The sequence below is a fragment of the Rhipicephalus sanguineus genome, unplaced genomic scaffold (assembly GCF_013339695.2).
Source record: "Rhipicephalus sanguineus isolate Rsan-2018 unplaced genomic scaffold, BIME_Rsan_1.4 Seq1096, whole genome shotgun sequence".
Taxonomy (NCBI): Eukaryota; Metazoa; Arthropoda; class Arachnida; order Ixodida; family Ixodidae; genus Rhipicephalus; species Rhipicephalus sanguineus.
In genome coordinates, this window is record NW_023614314.1 from 1 (window position 1) to 19,836 (window position 19,836).

Consider the following 19,836-nt stretch of genomic DNA (forward strand, 5'->3'; position numbering starts at 1 on the left):
CGATAAATAATTTGTTGAGCAGGTTATACGGAACCGACATAATATTAGCAGGGCACATGTGTTTTCAAGGTAATTAACAAGCACCATATCTGTGAAAAGTGGGCTCGTTGGCCCTCCAGCAATCAGAACTTCGTACGTCGTCCTTTTTTTTTTTACAGAAGTGAAACAGTAGTTTGATAAACGGCGAGGCATGAGAAGTAACCGTGGGCCGCGAAGCAAGTAGCTTAAATTTCGCAAAATAACCGCAAAGTCGTAACCTAAAAAAGAAAAAAAAAAGAAATAATAAGTGTTAACGTCATAATGCTGAAAGCAAGAACGGAAAGTTGTTGCTTCGGCCAATTCTTTTCACGTGAGATTTAGCTGATACCATTTTAAGGAAATCATATTTGCCTAAAAATAAGAATAAAAAAACAAAATATGACAAATTGGGCTTGTTTTGCCATTGGGTGCTTAGTTCAAGTCATCTGCTTGTACCCGGCTGCGGATATCGCGCGTTCAAACTCACCGGTAAGCGAGCGGCGGTCGTGCACGTAATCCAAACGGAGACGTCAGGCTCGAGCGCGGACCGCGACCGACTGATGCCGGCGCGAGGCACGTGCGGGGGCCGCACGGCACAACGCACTTGCGACGTGGCGAAGCCAAACGACAGGGGCCGCCACCCGCCGTTCTCTGCGTCCTCCTCTCCTGCTTCCTTCCCCCAGCCTGAACTTTTACTCGGTGCCCTCTTTTTTTTTTTTTTTTTCGCTAATAGTGGTGGCCGGTACGGGACGGCTGCTGCTCGCACTCGCTATCACGTTCGGCGGTTATTTGATTTCCTTTTTTATTTATTAGTCGGTTTTTTTTTTATAGTATCAGCAGTAAAGAGTAAGCCCGAGGTCGCCCATACCTAAAGGCGTGGCAACGAAGCAGTTGTTTTTCTCAGCAACACACTAAATGTGATTGTATCTCTTTCATTAAAAATAGGTTGAAATGTTGAGCAAACGGGCTTTTATTTATCTGGCCGGTTATGTCACAGAAGTGTTTCGTTATTGTAAAACTGCTGAAAAGAACGGGACTGTCAATCAAAATCAAGTTATAACTATATAAGTCCAGTGAACAGGGATAATACAATGCTGTAAACTACACACTATAGTACATATAAATCAGTCGAGATTGAGGAACTGTACAACGCTCAAATATCAAGGCCTAAAAAAACTTTTTGATTAAATGTATATAAGGAGAGGTTGGTGTCAATGCGTCGCGCCGGCTACTCCTTTCCTATTGCACAGTAGTTGTCGTCGCAAGTAGAGAACAACCACAAGGCTATACAAAGCACATAGCACAACACTTGTTGGAAGAACTGTTCGAACGCTTGAGAAATCTCCCATCAAAGTGGAAATAAGACAAAACACATAGAGTATAGTTGTACAGTGAAGGCTTACTAAGAGGCCACTATGTTCGAGTTATTCAAGGAATATTTTCTTACACTCTTCGCATTTTTGTATGCGCTTGTTCTATGATCTCTGTACTAGGGAAGATGTAGATTTAGCAGGATGAGAAGTCGATGAACACGAAATGGCGCCGGAGTCAAAGTTTCAACACGGGGACGTCTATGTCTATGCAGCATTTTTCTTTCCTTACCGGCACTTTTACGCACGCTTAGCCATCTCTTCCTCGCCCTCTCTGATGGAGGAGGAAGAGAAGATTAAGCTTGTGCATCGGACAAGGACAACTCAAGTCCAAGTCATGAAAAGCTTTTACTAAGGCCTGACTCATTACAAAGCTTTTTGTACTGATAAGTAGTTTTTGTACTGATAACATACTGATAAGGCATAGGAAAGATTTTACTAAGGTCTGACTCATTACAAAATGTTTCTTAATGATGTCTAAATCAACCAAACATTGTACTGGTGTGTGTATTTTACTGAATGCTGCCGCCGCTGCCAAGGATCGACTGAACAATCATGCTAGTCGACCGCAGAAAAAAGCGAGCGAGGTAGAGAAATAGAGAGGGAAAGTCAACAAAGGAAGGACTTAGACACGAAGGTGCAAAAAAAGTATTATTCGCAAATTTCTGGAACCTTTCACGCCGAGGATGCACGTGCACATTGCGACAGCCGTGCGCACATGCCTGTTTGTGTTAGGGCGCCAAAATTATTTTTTTGTAATTTCTTGGTACAGGCACGCGTGCGCGCACATATATGCACGCGGACTATTTTGTTCGTTAACTGCAGCATTCTAACAGCCGTAATGAATTTTTTTGCGAGTACTCGTGCGACCCAGTCGTCTGTGCTTCATACTGTGTTATTACTTGCATTACTCTGGCTTCACAAAGTGTACACACGCAATTGCGCATCAAAACTGAGGTGAACTTTGAAAATACTAGCGCGGCCTCACCCTTAAATATTCTAGCTGAATAACCACAGGACTGTAGTAAAGAAATTTGCACAGAATCGTGAAGGCATGGGCAGCCTTCGCGGGGGATCCAAAGAAGAGTCTTTTCACAGTTCATAAAGAAACCTTTATCTCGAAGAAGAACGCCGCATTCACGTATCAAAGTAACTCCTTGAAAGGGCTTTTGACTCGGTATATTTAAACGCGAGTTCACGTGCGTTAGTTGAAAGCATAAAAGAGCCCGTGTGGCGCAAACAGACTCAAGTACAAGTCAAGTTTTTCGCTCAGTAATTCAAGATATGAAACTTCACATACTTAAAAGCAAGTTTCGCATTGCCGCGAATGTTCTGCAGAACAGAAAAAAGCCTGAAGCTCGGTCTAGCCACAAACTCTATTCAGATGCTCCTGAGACGAACACGTGAGGGATTGTGGACGCTACTGAAGCCCTTGGCCATTAGATGACCAGCCGTTGCGCATGGAAGGGCTCGATCATTATACTCCTTTGTGAGCTTGTCTTTCTTGCGGCTGCTTGCCGCGCTAATTGAGTTCCTTTCTTGCGCCGCGTTTCTGTTACGTTGAAGTTGGTATACGCGTAGTGCTTCGCGTGCGTAAATGAGACTGTTGGTTACCTTCGTGCAACACCGGCCATAAAAACGTGGCACAAAAACCTTTAGTGATAATTAGTTCCTCCTGGTTCTTTCTCTCTTGTTCTCTTATTAAAGTACGAGCAAACAAAAAACCTCGTTACGCACGCGGTAATTGTTTATCGAGAGCGTTAAGGTACGCCCATTTGTCACTCCCTTGAAGTAAGGCTCTTTTTTGACATTGTATGCTCATTTATTTCAAAGGTCCTCTAGCCAGACTCTCTCTCCCTCTCTTTTTTTTTTTTTTTTGTTCGTTACATGCGAGAGAATGGGTACGTATAGCTGCGTTAAAGCCGGCCTTCCCACGTAAAGAAAGTTGACATTGATTGACAAAGTGACAAGAAAAGGAATCAATGAATAAGCAGAAGCGTTATTTAACATACAAATTATGGCTCTATGGGAAGAGTACAAAACAGAAAGGGTGGTCATTCTGTTAGGACATGCCCCATTGATGAGTCGGATTATCGCAGCGATGGCACTGTGGAGGCGCTCTTAGTTTGGTTACTCCTGTAATGCAGTCTTTGCTCTTTCTTTCTTCTTTCTTTCTTTCTTTCTTTCTTTCTTCTTTTTTTTCTTTCTTCTTTCTTCTTCTTTCTTTTTTTTCGTTTTTCGTTTCTTTCTTTCTTCTTTCTTTCTTTCTTTATTTCTTTTGTTTGTTAGTCGCATGAACCTGTTTGTCGCATGAGCCACATTTTAACGTCCCGGTGTTGTTTGGAGAACGTTATGTGACCTGTTATAGTGAGCTCTGTAGGTCGAGTGTACGGCATAGCATAATGCCTAGGGGTAGCTGGCGCCTTATTTGCGCTACGCCTTATGTCAAACATTAAGAGAAAAGCAAAAAAAGTGAAGAAAATCTCGCTGTTTACTTGCTGGCTATAAGCCAATTAGTGGAGTACAGAAAGGCAGGTGTCCAACCTGTTGTATATTTTTCCGCTCTGATGAAGTCGGAAACTGTTCGCGGCAGTTTGAAACTTTCCAGGCGAGAAACTTTCGCCAGCCTCTGACAGGTGTCAAGAGAGTTGAGCTTGGCGTTTGAGTTCTCAGCGAGAATATTGGTAGAAGTTTGGATCCTTCTGGAAGAGGGGCAGGCGGAGTTTAATAAGTATAAAGAAACAAAACATTTGCAGCTGACGGTCCAGCCACGAAAGTGAAGAGAAAATTAACGTGACTTGAATTAACGTCCCTCGCGTGGTACAATCCTTCAGCGAATATAGGATATGGTGAGCGATTGCGTCTTGCAGAGAAGCTTTCAACTCGTCAGCGATCGCTCAGTTTTACGAGCCTGAGAACAAAATGGCGGGTGAATGAAAGGTTGAAGTGAGAGACAACAAAAATGCGAAAAAAAAAAGTGTTGCGGCGAAAAGAAAAGCGGCATGTAAGAAAAAGTAATCTTCGTGAGAAAAAGAGAGACAGAGAACGCTCTTTATTAAAAAGCAGAATGGTTAGCCGTCGTGTATTCGCTTACTGCTTTCTGTGGGGGATTGAATGGAGGGAGGGAAAAATGCCAAGGATGAGGTGAGCAGGAAAATGTGCAAAGAAATAAAATGACAAGGAAATCAGAACTAACGAAAACGCACATCTTGTAATAGCTGTTTGGGCTATGAAAACAGGCAGTATGGAGAGTCACGTGAAATATTAAGATAAACCCTCTTGCACGCACACGCCAACGCACTTTGTTGATGTAACGACCGAAGTTCGCATAGGGGACAGTGGATTAAAGACAGGTAAATAAAAATAAAAAAGTTCAGGCTTCGTGCTTTTTCGGCGGGGAAGGCCACGGACCCAGCATCCGCGTCAATGTGAAGGCGCGTAACTTCTCTTGATGTTCTTCTCGCTCAGCTTCATGAATTAGCTCACACCGCTACAAAAAGCTTTACATCATACTTTCAGGCACTTGGCAAACTTAATTTCAGTCAAGATTTTTTTCGTAAAGCGAAAATAAAGGAAGAAGAAAGCACATGAGCAAAGAGAGAATATTTGTTAATGAGGTGGATTTATTGCCAAGGGGCTACATATTTCAGACCATGTCGGTTAAGCATAAATATGTTTTTTTAATGAATGCATATCGCTAATGCGGTGACGCAAGATGGCCGCGCTTTCGTTGCGCCCCTATTATCGAGCACGCCATGAGATTATTCTCCAGGTTTTTTGGCGCAGCTCTGGCTAATCGTCTGACGGTGCCGCAAGACTTTCTGTTGCTTTTTTATGCGAACAACGAATGCAGAAGAGGTAAGTATGCAGTGGACTATAAGTTCAATACGCCCAAAAATAGGTTCGGGGGTGCAAAATATGTGTTGTACTAGCGACGTGTTATTTACGTGGCAGTGTACGTAATGCTCGAAAAGGGGAAAAATAAAAGTGGCGAAATGAATCAGGTTTCGTGAGTAGGAGTCAGGATCATTTTAATAAATGTACTGTTTTGTTTTACCAACATCCTCCACAAATTGGCTGCGCGCCGCTCGTCTGGTTTTGCTGAGGGTGACAGCGAGCTCTGTTCGAAATGCAGTAACAGATGCAGCTTCGAATAACAGAGATCGGAGCTAGTTGGCAAGTATTCATTCTAAAAGACGGGGCATGCCAACACGGACACGCCCTGTCTTTTAGAATGAGCACAGACGCAAGGAACATCTCAATGGAGTCGACCGCCTCAAATGCTTATCGAAAACGTTATCACTGCAGATAAATGTAGTTGCACCTGAGTATTTTAAGAAGCAGTTCATCAGTGACAGTGCCATATGCGAATTGACTGTGGCAGTCATCGTTAACTAGAAGTTTGTGATACAAATGCATCCCGAAACGATATTCGCACTGCCAAAGATAGTTCACACGATAAATTTCTGCTGCAATTTTCTTTTCTGCGTGATGACGAGCAGCCGTATTTCTGGGCAATGACTAGCAGCTACGTCATGTCGTAATCTTGCGAGCCGTGGTCGCGACGTCTGCCGTGATGGACGTATCAGGTGTTCCATGGAGGTTTCTTAAGACAAGTCGCTTATCTATTTCGTAGACAGAGCTGCTGCCTTTTATCAGTGAACGGCGAGTAACTAGGCGACGACTTCGCAAGAGTTTGTACTGAGGCTTCACTGTAAAAAGAAAAATAAAAGAAATGGTAGTGATTTGACAGCGACATGCGTAACGAAAATAAACTGCACAGAAAACTCCTTTCGGAGTTTCTATCTGCTGCCGCCGTAAACGGGAGAAATGAAAGCTGCAGAAACTTCGCGCGCGTGCACGTCGAAAACCGCAAGCGCTCAATTCGAAGAGTCAGTTGCGATCTTTCGCCACACAGATGGCAGTAGCATACCCTAACAACGCCCGCTGAATTTTTTTTTTTTGTTTTTCATTTTGACTACCGCGCTTCTCTCGCCACATACAAAAGGAAACGGATCTATTTTTCGGCTTAATAAACAAGAGTATGACTTTTGGAAATTAGCACACAATGTGACGCTTCCCGTTATCATGCTCGTTTTTTAGAAAAACACAATAATCGCTCAAAAAGAAAAAAAAGATGATTCAGATTCCGCATGCTCGCTACGTTTAGTCGGTTGCAAGCAAACAATAAAAAGCAAAAGTGTGCCGTTGTCAATGCGTAGAAATGCGCGTCTAATTACAGTTACTCTTTTATATGACATGGGGACGAAGAATTATTGAAACAAAAAAAAAATGCAACATGACGTCGTTTGCTGAGACACGACGCACCACCGCACGAAATGTCAATCCGATTTTTCTGTGATTTCTACGAGTTCCTTCTTTCAGCGTTGAGAGGAATGGTCTACTACAGATCTTAAATTTAGCATCTGAAAAAAAAAGTTTCTTCTGTTATAAATGAGATGCTGTAGAGATATTGACATAAAGAGTAAATCGGCTACTCCATTAACTGCGTCAAGTAGTAAGGAAAAAAATGAAGAGATATGACGATAATATAAAAAAGGATAACGAAAAAACGTAATAAGATAAATAAAGATAACAACTCCGAAAAGGATATTAAAACCAACGGGACCAGTAGTTGCTCAATAGACGTTTCACAAACAGGCAAACATTTGTTCAAAGTTTCGTCAACGGTAGACAGCTGGCGCAGCGGTTGTGAAATTTGCGCAGGAGAAGAAATCTGGCCACATTTAGGCTTCGACAATGCGGGAACCATTTCTGTCGTTTCGTCGGGTGGGTTTATTACTTTTTTTTTCAGCTGCGCGTTGTGAAATCTATGGTAGCCAGGGATCAGTTGTTTTACAATGCGCGATTAAAAGAAAAAAATATAAAAGAAAATCTCGGTCCTTGTCTGTCATCATCACTTTATACTGCGCTATATATTGCGGCTTTCTGAAAGCACAGGGAAGGCGTTTTCACTGAAAAATGTACCGGCAAACCGCTCAGTATTGACGCGTGTTTTGCCAGTGTTTAGGCATCAAACATGAATGCTGTAAGTTGCAGACATCCAGTAAATTGTCGCATTCTTGGCACGCGTCACTTCTTGGCATGAACATTGGGAAACTGTTCTTGACCAAGTCTGATTTCACCCTGGTTTGTAGCGAACATTTTACCGGCCTCTTAATTTACTTTTCTTTACTTACACAGAGTTGTTCATCGCACTGTGTTTCTAGGCTAGAGTGCGAAACACTTAGGTAGCTTTGAAGGGAGATCTAAGAAATTTCGGGAAGTAGGACAAATGTATCATTCTGCCGGCTCCCACCTCACCTGGAGCCAACTGCACTGCGGTCATTGTACGTAAAGTGCTGCCTGCTATTGGCTGGACGCATTTGCTGCTTATATTCCCGACACCATTATTGGGTGAGGCCTTCTCTTAGAAAAAGTTCTCACGTAAGAAAGTTTTGAGAATGTGGCGCTGAAACTACATAGTTTTCTTGCACTGGCTCGAGACGGAATGTCTGATGCAATACGATTTAGAAGTAGCTACTGATGCCGCGGCTCATGCGTCCATAACAGATAAAAAAACTACGCGAGATGTACCAACCATTTGTGTTGTTTGATATCTTCGGTGACGAAATAGCGAAATAGCGAAGTTACGAAATAGCGATAATGTTGCTTTCACTTGTGACTAGTACCCAGACGGATGCAGCCAGACAAAAAAGTAAGAGAAAAGATGTAGAAAAATACAAAAGGATGTAGAAAATATCCTTTCAAAGACTTTCAGCATCTATAGACGTGTCCTTCTATGCAGTATTGTTGAAGAAAGTCTAAATATGTGGCAATTCGGGGCTGTCACAAATGGCAAGGTCCACATGACAAGAAAGAAAACGATCCCGACAAGGATTAACGAAGCACGTGGCAACATTCTGTACATGAGGTGAATAAAGTTATTTCCATCCCAAAAGAAACTGTTACGATCAACTTAACATAATGTTTTTTTTTTGCTGGCTACAAAAAAAAAACACCGGGAAGCGAAATAAAACTTTCCTCAGTAGTACGAAGGTTGGCGTAATTGAGCCTATTATTGATTTCATAACCAGCATTCGAAGGAGAAAACCTCGATCCAGGCTTTCCCCTTGACGCCGCATATGGGTGAAGAAACCGAAAAATATCATTCACCGTTCCTTTTTTTATTTGTTTTTGTTTTCGCCCTCCCGCATTGCATTACGCGTAGTTCGTCGTGATTATGTAGCAGCGTGAACCGGGTTGTGGTCTGAATGCATAATAGAACGTGTGCGGTAGCTGACCTTGACAAACATCCGATTAAAATTCGAATACCGAGGTCAATTTTGATCATATCAGGACGAAGGGGTGTGTTTCCGGCTTATAGGTTGCCCTACTGGGTGTCTTCAGGGAAAGATCGCTTGCATAGGACAAGCAGGTAAAAAAATAATAGGTAAAAAAACAAGAGTAGCATAATAGCTGAAAAACTATGTCGGATTGCAAGCGGAAGTGTGACTGTCGCCTTTTAAAACTAAAAAAACAAAAAGAGCGACCATCGATTCGATTCAACCACTCTGTTGTTCTGACCGAGGCGGAAGATTCGGTTTTCGCCTGGTGGCCGCGAATGAGCGAAAAATGCTTGGGCGTGTATGTGGCGATAAATTAAGACCAGCACATCGTGCATTGGCAAATAGACTGAATGTGTATAACAGTAATTTTGTCAGAAAAGAAATCGATTGATCGATCCACCGTTTGCTTGATTGATTTGTGTACTGTGTGTGGCCCGCGCTCTCTGTGCGCGTTAGCATATTCTTGTAACTTGGTGTTTAAATATGCCATGATCCTTTGACTGTCAAGATATATACTTATGCTAATTAATTGGGCTCTTTACTTCCGCTCATTGCTAATTTGTCAAGCTTTCAAGCCTACACACCCCTCTCCTGTACTCGATATCCCATAACAGAATTAGTATGTTTCATAAATAAATACAATTACTCATTGGTTGATTGAAGTCATGTTCATAGATGCGTAACTGACAAGAAAAATGCCAAAAGGTCATTAGTGACGTGACCCCGAGAACATCTTCAGATAGATGTTAAACCTCCGCAAAGCGTGTCATGTCGCAGCGCTCAAAATTAGATATTGACTCCCCCTCCTTCCCTCCTCACATCCATCCCATAGTTTTTCTTTCCTCCACAAAGCATAAAAAAAAACCGCGCCGAAAGATTGGCAGTCCGGCTCTCCACTTCTTCATTTTCTCGTTCAGGCATGTCAACCTCTACGTGAGCAAAGAGTCGGTCGTCATTGTCAGGATGGCCGAGTGGTCTAAGGCGCTAGATTTAAGCTCTAGTCCTCGCAAGAGGTCGTGGGTTCGAACCCCACTCCTGACACTTAATGCGAAACTTTTTCTTAACGGAGAATTGAGAAAAATCAAACTTGCCTTCATGACGTGTAACGTTTCGGACTTTGCCTTATATAAGAGAGTAATGTGATATTTGAGCTTTATTAGAATTGAAATGCAAGTGACACAAATACAGAAGGAGGTCTCAAAGTCGCGAGGCTGCGAGTGAGACCTCCTATAAAATCATTCATCAGAGATACAACACAATAGTAAGCAGTGGTAAGGATAGAAAAAATTAAGATATACAAAATGTACAGATAAGCACGAAATAGCGAACATAAGTTATACAAAATGTGTAGATAAGCACGAAAAAACTAACACAAAAATGCAATAACATTCACTCTGTATAATATCAAGTATTATGACGGTAACGATAGAAAAATTTAGATATACAAAATGTACAGATAAGCACGAGATAGCGAACATAAGCTATACAAAATATGCAGATAAGCACGAAAAAACACAAAAATGCGATAACATTCACTCTGTAAAATATCGAGCTTTATGAATTTAATGAGTGCGAACGCGCCTTTCATGCATTTACGCGAAAGAATCTCGAGCACGCCATAGAGAGAGATTTTGGATTTATTTTGAGCACCTGGGTTTTCTTAACGTGCACCTATACTGTACAGAAAAATTTTTGCATTTTCTTTTTCTTCAAAATGCTGCCACAGGTGGCCAAAGCTCGAGCCCAGCCGTTCGACGGCATATCAAATGGGCTATTACGACAGGTAATACCGCGACAAGTTGTCTAGAGTAACACTGCATGCGATGTATCGGTACTATAAGCGAGTAAGTTTTCTTACACGAATAAATTGATGTAACTATACCTATTTGTTTTAACAATGAGAATATGAATACAATGGAATATCTTCTCTCTACTAGCAAAAAGGATGCGCAATGCTTGTGGGTATTAGCTAGTGGATGTCATATAATAAGTATGTATGTATGTATGTATGTATGTATGTATAGGTATGTAGTATGTATGTATGTATGTATGTATGATGTATGTATGTGTATGTATGTATGTATGTATGTATGAGTAGTATGTATGTATGTATGTATGTAGTGTAGTATGTATGTAGGATGTATGTATGTATTAGTATGTATGTCCGGCATTCAAGCGGCATTTATTTACAAACCAGATTTACAGACCAATGCGGCAGTTTGGGCGCATTGGTAATCCATTCTGAAGAAAACGAAAAGCGCCGGGAAAACATGGACGAAAAAGGCTTGTGCGATTGCGTGGCTGAAGCGAAACTTGTTGATATGTGAAGGAAACACGTGCTAAATAGACTCCAAGTTTTGTTAGTATAAAAAAAATAGCGCGAACTATAATAACTAAAGTCTTTAAATAAAAGTCGCAGATGGTTGATCACAGTGCAAGAGCTCTAGACCGCCCTCTGTGCGGGGAGCTGTCATAGCTGCTTATATGCAGAAGTTCGCTATCTTGATTTGCGCAGCTTAATAGGTTCCGCCCCTTAGCACACTGGTTAACAAAAATTGAAGTGACCATGAAATTGGCAAAATGCACGTTCCATGAGCTTGGCAGACTGAAATGAGCAACGTGGCAATACCTTAAGGACATAAACACCTCCCGTATAAAGCCGTGACCTAAGGAATTTAAACTTTAATTAGTATGATTTGTATTACAGCTTTTAACTCTGTACTGCACGTAATTGGGCATCATAGAAGAGTGGAGCAATTTCGCGTGCTTTTTTTACTCATGAAAATGAAACTGTATAAACAAAAAACAACGAATTGTTTGTTGTTATGAGCTAATTAGTACAGAAATGAGTCACTAATAACTGTTCCAACTATCCGTAGCTTTAGCTTCGATAAATTCAGCATACCGGAACGGCAAAAATATAATCTTTTCATCGTTTCCCGCAACAAATCCGCATTTCCAGGCATAAAGCTCCGTGCAGCAAGTGTATGAAATTTATTACAAGGTCAATTACTCCATCTTATTTTGGAACATATGCCTCTGGAATAAAAACAATGTTGGGGAAATCCTTTGCTTGCCACGTAACGCCCACCTTTAAGAGGCTTAACGTTAACGAATTCACGTAAAAATGCTTCAAGTAAAAAAAAAAGTGTAAGGGATTTATTTAGCAGCAAATGCTCGTTTGTTGACAGGAATGGCGTGATTGTACGCGTTTTCTGCAGCGTCTACAACGGCGCTGTTTTCGATGAGGAGTGGATGCGAACAGTTAACGCATTAGGGCTCCAAGAAGCAAAGAATTTCTGAGCGCTATGTGATGACCACCGTATGAAACTATGTCCGCGTATTCATAATGCCGGCCGCAAGTCCAGACTGCCCGTGTAAAGTCTACATAATATTAAGCTTTTCATACGATCTGTCACATTGTGCATATTTTATCTTGATTGTACAGTACCGGCTCGTATCCTATAACCATTCCCTCGGTCGAGGTAGGGCGTAGCGGCTTTCACACGCGCTTTGACATTTGTACGTTTGTGAACAGATGGCGGTTAGCGCTACAGCTGTGCACACAGATGTTCCTTTCAGTGACGTCGCAGAGGCAGTCCTCATTTCGCAGATGTAGTCGACGCCGCTATCGCTGCAGTCGTCGTCGTCAGGATGGCCGAGTGGTCTAAGGCGCCAGATTTAAGCTCTGGTCCTCGTAAGAGGGCGTGGGTTCGAACCCCACTTCTGACAACTTTTGACACGTTTTCCTTTTCTTTCTTTTGGTTTACCTTATGCATTAGCGCTCGACTGTCATTCATAGACGCGATTTCTGCTCAGTTTTTTTTATAAACTGAGATTCTTACACAGATATCGTGTCGCTCCGCAATGCTATGTTTAACAAAATATATGCGTTTTTTTATGTTAGCGCAGTTTTGTAAGGTTGCGTGTGGAAATTACGTAAGTCTACGAGTTCAATTAGATTACTAGAGGGAACGGCCATTATTCGCAAAATAAGTGTGAACTACAACTTTAGAAAATGTGCTTTCCGATAATACAGTTTGAAACTAATTTTTTAGATAGCTTAGAACAATATGTGCAATTACGTATATGTCACCTGAATTTGAAATGATAATCCCGAACTGTATAATAAAACTCAAAATATTGCCTAAAGATTTGTCGTTTTTATTGGCATTTATATTAAAGACATGCTAGCTCATGCGGATAGTGTATTTTGTTTGAGCTGATAGGTATTCGTGCCGACATTTTAATGGTTGTGTTTCAGTTCCCTGCGCCCTGCTGTCAGCACATTTTTTATGAGACCACGAAGAAGTTGGCATAAGTCTGCACGATATAAACCCCGTATTTCAACATGCACAGATCATTTCATCAGGAGGGACCTATGTACTTGCGCTGCGTTGCTGCTCGTAGCGGCGTATTAATCGCCGTTTCCGTGCTCGTCAGGATGGCCGAGTGGTCTAAGGCGCCAGATTTAAGCTCTGGTCCTCGTAAGAGGGCGTGGGTTCGAACCCACTTCTGACAAATGTTCGTCGCAACATTTTTTCCCTTTGTTATGTTGGTTTCGTAGTACCTAAAGGCTTCACTTTCTTTCTTAGTTTCCATTTTTGCTGCTGTTTTTACAAATAATAATGGATTCATTGAGACAATGTGTTGCTGTCTTTGAATGTGCGACTTAAGCTACACCATGATTTTTTAGGTAAAGTCACCGGTGTGTACAATTGTACATCAACTTCGAAGTCGCATCACGCACCGCGTGTTTCTTCAAATGACCTGAAACTTAGTGTGCACATTCGTGCAGGCTTCCTGAGTGGACAACTGGCACATTTAACTTCATTATGCTGTATATTGCTGCAGATGATCACTTTGCTAGAGACACTACCATGTTCGACGATCGTTCGACGTGCGACGTTCCAGGACCAACGTCAAGAGTATTCTTTTTCTTCGCTCGAAAATCATACAACCAAAAAACAAACTGTGCATGCATTTTGGGCTAATAGTTGATTCCTTTTATGCAAGGATTGAAGCTGACTGATTGCAGAATAATTAGATATTTAATTACACGCTAATTAGCATTAATTACTGTAGCTCACACAAAACAACACATTCCTTCATTTTATTTCTTGAAATGTATTACTGAGTGCTTGAAATCATGCCATAGAAATTTGATGCATTTGCAGAGTGTGCATCATAATTCGTGACTGAAAGGGTTAATGCATTTTGAAAAAAAAAATTGTGGCAATTAGCATAATGTGCTAGTTAAGTTGTATCTTCTAAAAGCGGACACCGTATAACTTGTACAAGAAAGAAAAAAAAAAGCACGACTGACGAAAAACAAATTTCGCTAATGCACATTGAAACTGCTTACTTCAGATTACACTACTGAAAAAACTGCAATTGCTTATATCTCCCTTGAAGGAGCAGACATTACAAGCACATAAAATTAATTTGCGCATTTAATAAATTAAGAAGTTTCCACTCATGAACTTTTAAACTCCATAATTTTACTTCAAAATGAAGTATGTAAAACGAAGCCACTTCGTTCTCAGAGTGCGCTTACTTTAAAAAGTTTCAAAACTGGTACCAATTTTGGGAGAAGAATAATCGTACTGTTCACGTCATTATTCCATATATTGTGCCAGCTCTGGTGACAAAACGCGTTTTTATGCACTCTGACATGATAATAACTGCAATGCCAACTTATATTCCCGTACATGTCTCGAAACGGTCACACCCACAGAATTCGTGAATGAAATCAGTGGACAGACCGATTGATCAATTTTGACATGTGCAGTAAAGCAACCAGTTAATAATTATCTACAAATATTTAGCGATTTTTTTTTTCGATTACTAGTCGACGAGACTTTGTGCTTTCTTGGGTAAGTAATGTCTGCCTCTTGCATCCTGTATAGTTTAACTGACAGAATAAACTCGTCGTCGAAGTAAATACCAAATTTTTAAAGCACTCCTTTATTTCCTTTTGTTATCGCAGGATTGTTTGAAAAGGTTGCCTGTAGGATATGTAGCAATATTTTTTTAGTCGCTTGGAATTTACTTTGCGATGGTGCTTGATAGCGTCCAAGCTACAATTATTGCTAGAGCAGCAACACTTGGCGGCTGGTGAATTTTGCTTATGCTGATAATCAGGTATTTGTGCCGACTCCACTTTCCATTCTTCATTCTCATTCATTCTCATTCATTCATTCATTCATTCACTTCATTCGGCAACAACTCATATGAACGCACACAAAATTTTTGCCCAAAAGATTGCGGAGATAAAACACATTCCAACCGGTACCTGCTCAACGCATCTCAGAGAAAGATATCAGTTTAGTACTTGAATGGCATCGCTACGGCGTAGATTGACGCCGTGTTCGTCAGGATGGCGAGTAGTCTAGGGCGCCAGATTTAAGCTCTGGTCCTCTTAGGAGGCATGAGTTGGAACCCGACTTCTGACAAATTTTATTTTGTTATGCCGCTTCAACGCCACAGTGGTGAAATGGGTGCTGCCACGACAGTATGCTTTGCAGATATTTTATATATTACGCTCTAGTCTAAAGAAAGCAAAATGTGGCAATTTTGTTAGTCTGCAGCGCCACGATTGTTTTTAAGTACGCGATGATCATTTGTATTATCGGTTTCTTTGTTGGATAGGTACAGAGTATTAAATTAATCCATGTCTGCAATAAACTCCTGCATTAAAGTTAATCATCATTTCTGCATTTCCGTCTTCAAAAAAAATAAATACGAGGTTTATTCATTATGGCCCGAGGTTAGTGACAAGATATACACTGGTATCGCTCCGGCAGTCACTGTAGTCAGGATGGCCGAGTGGTCTAAGGCGCCAGATTAAGCTCTGGTCCTCGAAAGAGGGCGTGGGTTCGAACCCCACTTCTGACATAACACGTAACTTTTCTTTTGTTTCGCTTAAAGACAATGCCTGTCGAGATGGCAAGTCATTTAATAACCATGGTATTATGCTTTTGATTCGTCGCGCACCAGCGTCTCGAGCCTTCGTTTAATATAGGCCACATTATTTTACTCACGCCCCGTTTAGAGCAAGTACGTACAACCTTCGTTCGACTTATCATCTGTCGGCGCGGCCCGCCGAGATATTATGGGTTGATATTGCTAGATATTGTGAGTCAAAGTCAAAGTCAAATGACTTAACTTTGGCTTTGGTGACGTAGTAAGTGATATGGAGCGAACTCAGGCGCCAAGCATACGATAAGGACATGCGGGACGCTATCGTGGTCGCTTGTTCCGACTGACCCGAGGCCGCCCGCCAGAGAGACGGGCAGCCATCTGCAAGCGATAAAAATTTACTCTGCATAGTTAGAAAAAGACGTGCCGTCATATAAAAATGAAAAGCGATGAGGAAATTGCTATAGGTTATTATAGTCGATTACAACATATGTATAACAGTAAGCTCCTCAACAACCATGGCTCTCCCACCCAGAGAAAATGTGCATAGGTGCCCATCCAATGGCACTTGCTCATTTCCGTGACGTCAAGCACCGTACGTGTACCTTGTGGGGTGCTATCGCCCCCTATAAAGTCATTTTCGCTCACGGTGCCCGCGGGTCGGCCGTAGTTATCGTTCTCGCCACCGTGCGAGGGAAGGTGCTGCTCCCGCGGGGGTGCAGCCCTGTCGGCGAGTTTAGACGGGTGCACGGGGAACAGCAATGACTGTTTTTCGGGGGGCTTGGCGCGCGAGTCGGCGGTCGTCTCTTGCGGGAGGTCCGCGGGGACGATTCCGCGGCTCGCTCTGACGAACTCACGAGGCGAGTCGAATGTCGGCGACTCCGCTTTCGCGGTACGAGTGAGTAATAATGGCATTCGATTGCGTTATTTGCCATGTTACTGCTTTTCCATGTGATTCGGCTGGCGAGCTCAACGTTATGTAAATGCTGTTAGTAAATGTCCACCAGTGTACGTTTGCTTCCACAGGTACTCAATTTCTTGAATGGGCTACCTTTCAAAACCGCCGTATTTTAGGTCGGTGATTCCCTTATACAGAAACATACTCGTGTCGCTGGTTTTTGTTGGAAAACTTGAGATTCCTGGCAAATTTCAGGAATGATTCTGGCATCATTTCTCAGGCAATAAAGTTTGCATCATCATCATCTTCTCAGAAAAACAAAATATTTTAATTAGGGACGATGAACTGTTAATTACTAGTATAGTAGTGCTTACATTAGAAGTAGAAAAGTACTAACGCTTGCAGCGGTAATTACCTAGCACGACCTCTTGCACATACGAATGGCAGGCGCGCCACAGTTCTGGGGGCGAAGTTTCTGTTTAGTTGTAAGTGATTATAACCAAGTATAACTGCAGTACTCCTCAGTGGTAACACAGCTGGAGAGCACGAGAAGGTGAAGCCCCCACGGTAGATAAGTTCAGAAGCCGTGAGCTTGATGACGATAACGAACTTCGCGGAAAGGGAGTAATTCGGTTTTCAGCGTGTATGGTACACGGCAAGCGCAAAGAGGTTTATAGGCTTAACGGATGAAGGTATAGACATATCGTGACGCTTCGTTTCACCACAATTATATACATGGTTGTTTGTTTTCGCCGAGTGTCCTTGCGGAAAATAACAGTTTACAAAGGTAATTCAATCTGAATTACGCCGCTGCCATGACTTTGAGCCAGCTGAGTAGTAGAATGAATTAGGTTTCTGCGACAACAATTCTGTGCTTGTCTGGTTCATCTCAGCCGCATCAGGTGGCATCATCTGTTCGGCTTCTCATCTCTTAGGCTACGGTAACCCGGTAGGACGCTAACGCAATGAAGTTTGCGGACAAGTTAAAAGCCCTCTTTATTGAGTTTTGTATTCACAGACAGCGTTCTCGTACTTAATTTTTTTCTCGATAATACAGCGTTGTTGTTTGCGCTATTACCGTTGTTGTCACTACGCACAGCGTAATATTCAGAAAGTTTACTGAATTACAGGACATATATTTCCTATATTATTTTAGATTTAAGGCCTACACAGATTTGCTTAGTACGACTTTTCATCGTTCTTAAATAGGTAGTTGAGAAGCTGCTCATACGATCGAAATGACGTCAATTCCAGCGGAAAAAGGACGTAAAAAGTTATGATAAATCAGCCATAGCTCAGGAATCTATATTAACTTTTGACACGCGGGAGCTCCTCCACGTGCACCTAAACCTAAACATGGGTGTTTCGCAGCCTTCCCCTATCGAAGTGCGCCCGTTTACGTCTTAGCGCCGGAATCGAACCGGAGTCCTCTAGCTTAGCAGCGCAACGCTATAGCTGCTAAGCTTCCACGGCTGGTGAACACGGTGCAAATAGTAGCACTTGAAGGCGAACGCAATATAGAATGCTGCGCTATGCTTTACATGAGCGCTATGTTTAAGGGGTACTGATACCAAAATTTTCTGTCGTCATTATTTTTCCTTTTCTGTTTGGCGTCAAATGAAAGACAAACACCTCGAGACCCTACAAAAGTGTTGGTAAGCGTGAGTGCACCCTGAAAAATTAATTAAAATATGTTTTTTAAGAGATATAGCTTTGATTCCTACTGTACCCTGACGTCACGACACTGTATGACGCTCTCGTCACGTCCCATCGTGATGTTTCTACAGCCGCTCCGTGGCTCCGTTGGTGACTCACAAGAGGCCATTTTAATGTTTTGGTACCTGACGTCGCCAGACTTGACATACTGGTGCATGAAGTCACCAGAATCGATACTGTAGCCGGACGTCACGACAGTGTCGATGTCAGTAGGTGCGCCATGAAAAGCGACTTTAATGCTAAAATAGAGTATCTAATCAGCATTTACTGAGCTTCACACTGCTCTGTACTCGGGAGATTTGCATGACAGAGTAAACTCAGCTTCGAAACATGGTGTCATTACCCCTTTAACCTTGTTCTTATGCAGCTGCCGAAATGAACACCTCTTTCAGACCCAATAGAATGCTGGCGGTTCGATACAGCGTAACTTTTTTCAACTCTTTCTCGCCATTGTCTTTCCGCCATTCTTTAGAGGCTGATAAGAAGATTCAGTCCATGCGTGAAAACTATATCGATAAGCAGCGTCAGCTGCCAGAGCACACGCGTTTGATTCATCTGGCTGGAGGAGTGTTTTTACCCACGCCGTACTCTCGAGTGATCAACGCTAAACGCACACACTGCGTGGTGGACGGTTCTTGGCAGCGCCAGGAACGGTCCTGTCGCAGCGTTGCCAAGTAACGATCGAACTCGGTTTGTGTCAGAGTGCGAAAGAAGCGCCACACCAGTGCTGAAACATTTCCGTGTCTTGACTCATTGAGTGGGGTTGCCCTGGATGCATAGCGCGCATCTCTGACATGTTTTTTTTGTCATTTCTTCCGCCCGAAGAGCATCTGTGGGAACCGAGACGATGGCTTTCGCAGAGATCCACGGATAAAAATAGTTGTGATTCTTTCGGGCTTGTTGGTATACGCTACGAGTAAAAAAGGTGCTGACAAGGATGATATCATTTCCTTTAGAAAATACCAAGCTTGCGCTTTCTTTCGCAGTCGCAAAGTTATGAAATAGTTATAGGCAGGATATGCCACGCCCTCTTGTTAAATGCGAAGCATTTCTTAGCGAACTTCTGCGACTTTGAGCGTATCTTATCTATCTATCTATCTATCTATATCTATCTATCTATCTCTATATATCTATCTATCTATCTATCTATCTATCTATCTATCTATCTATCTATCTCTAGCCGCCTACGACTTTGTGCTCTCCTGGCCGTTTCGTTAATCGGATGTATACCAAAATTGGTATGGATAACATGACCGTATTACGAACATAAATATCAGGTCATAACATGAATCATGACACGCATGTCATGAACAACATTTTACATTCCACGGCCTTGGGGCTCTTGCGGCCACTCCGTTAGTTTCATATATACCAAAACTGGTATGACGTGACAAGAGTTCATGGCGAACATAATGACAGGTCCTACCACAATCATACGCATGTCATATGCGGCATGATTTACATGGCACGGTCTCGGGGCGCTCGCGGCCGTTTAAATGAATGAATTAATACGAAAACTGGTACGACGAGACATTTCGATAGACGACATAACTGACACGTGGTA

General features: G+C 42.2%; 3 non-coding genes across 3 annotated transcripts; all 3 read left to right on the top strand.

The window, feature by feature from the left end:
- The first annotated feature begins 9,694 nt into the window (after positions 1-9,694).
- Trnal-uaa (transfer RNA leucine (anticodon UAA)) lies at positions 9,695-9,778 on the top strand. Its single transcript has one exon. It is a non-coding gene; the product is annotated as a tRNA-Leu (tRNA).
- A 2,607-nt stretch (positions 9,779-12,385) lies between these two features.
- Positions 12,386-12,469, top strand: Trnal-uaa (transfer RNA leucine (anticodon UAA)). Its single transcript has one exon. It is a non-coding gene; the product is annotated as a tRNA-Leu (tRNA).
- A 706-nt stretch (positions 12,470-13,175) lies between these two features.
- On the top strand, positions 13,176-13,258 carry Trnal-uaa (transfer RNA leucine (anticodon UAA)). Its single transcript has one exon. It is a non-coding gene; the product is annotated as a tRNA-Leu (tRNA).
- The last annotated feature ends 6,578 nt before the right edge of the window (positions 13,259-19,836 follow it).